This window comes from Arachis hypogaea, chromosome 2 (assembly GCF_003086295.3).
Source record: "Arachis hypogaea cultivar Tifrunner chromosome 2, arahy.Tifrunner.gnm2.J5K5, whole genome shotgun sequence".
NCBI classification, from domain to species: domain Eukaryota; kingdom Viridiplantae; phylum Streptophyta; class Magnoliopsida; order Fabales; family Fabaceae; genus Arachis; species Arachis hypogaea.
The window spans coordinates 49144408-49145963 of NC_092037.1; the positions used below are offsets into that span (position 1 = coordinate 49144408).

A 1556-nucleotide genomic window follows, 5' to 3' on the forward strand; every position below is an offset into this window, starting at 1 on the left:
AGCTTCATGATGGCTCCTAGATATTGAGCAACTTGCTCTTTAGTTACATCTTTATCCTCTTCAGAGGAAGAATAGTTCTCAGAGCTCATGAATGGTAAAAGGAGGTTCAATGAAATCTCTATGGTCTCTAGGTGAGCCTCAGATTCCTTAGGTTCCTCAGTATGGAACTCCTTTTTGTTCAGAGGACGTCCTAAGATGTCTTCTTCACTGGGATTCACGTCCTTCTCCTCCTTTGTGCATTCGGCCATATTGATTATATCAATGGCCTTGTACTCTCTTTTTGGATTCTCTTCTGTATTGCTTGGGAGAGTACTAGGAGGAGTTTCAGTGATTTTCTTACTCAGCTGACCCACTTGTGCCTCTAAATTTCTAATGGAGGATCTTGTTTCATGCATAAAACTTAAAGTGGCCTTAGATAGATCAGAGACTATGTTTGCTAAGCTAGAGGGGCTCTGCTCAGAATTCTCTGTCTGTTGCTGAGAAGATGATGGAAAAGGCTTGCTATTGCTAAACCTGTTTCTTCCACCATTATTAAAGCCTTGTTGGGGCTTTTGTTGATCCTTCCATGAGAAATTTGGATGATTTCTCCATGAGGAATTATAGGTGTTCCCATAGGGTTCACCCATGTAATTCACCTCTACCATTGTAGGGTTCTCAGGATCATAAGCTTCTTCTTCAAAAGATGCCTCCTTAGTACTGTTGGATGCATTTTGCCATCCATTCAGACTCTGAGAAATCATGTTGACTTGCTGAGTCAACAATTTGTTCTGAGTTAATATGGCATTCAAAGCATCAATTTCAAGAACTCCCCTCTTCTGAGGCGTCCCATTACTCACAGGGTTCCTTTCAGAGGTGTACATGAATTGGTTATTTTCAACCATGTCAATAAGTTCTTGAGCTTCTGCAGGTGTTTTCTTTAGGTGAATGGATCCACCTGCAGAATAGTCCAGCGGCATCTTAGAAAGCTCAGATAGACCATCATAGAATATATCCAAAATGGTCCACTCTGAAAGCATGCCAGAAGGACACTTTTTGGTCAACTGCTTGTATCTTTCCCAAGCTTCATAGAGGGATTCACCATCTTTTTGCTTGAAGGTCTGAACATCCACTCTAAGCTTGCTCAGCTTTTGAGGAGGAAAGAACTTGGCCAAGAAGGCCGTGACCAGCTTATCCCAAGAGTCCAGGCTATCTTTAGGTTGTGAGTCCAACCATGTTCTAGCTCTGTCTCTTACAGCAAAAGGGAAAAGCATGAGCCTGTAGACTTCAGGATCTACTCTATTAGTCATAACAGTATCATAGATCTGTAAGAACCCAGTTAAAAACTGATAGGGATCTTCTGATGGAAGTCCATGAAACTTGCAGTTCTGTTGCATTAGAGCAACTAGTTGAGGTTTCAGCTCAAAATTGTTTGCTCCAGTGGCAGGGATTGAGATGCTTCTTCCATAAAAATTGGAAGTAGGTGTAGTGTAATCACCAAGCATCCTCTTTGCGCCTCCACCATTGTTATTGGGTTCGGCCATGTCTCTTTCTTTTTCGAGATTCTCTGTAAGGTTTTC

General features: G+C 41.8%; 1 non-coding gene across 1 annotated transcript; it reads left to right on the forward strand.

Annotated features, from left to right (window-relative positions):
- Nucleotides 1-1014: 1014 nt before the first annotated feature.
- LOC112765737 (small nucleolar RNA R71) lies at nt 1015-1118 on the forward strand. The gene has a single exon (XR_003183891.1). It is a non-coding gene; the product is annotated as a small nucleolar RNA R71 (small nucleolar RNA).
- The last annotated feature ends 438 nt before the right edge of the window (nt 1119-1556 follow it).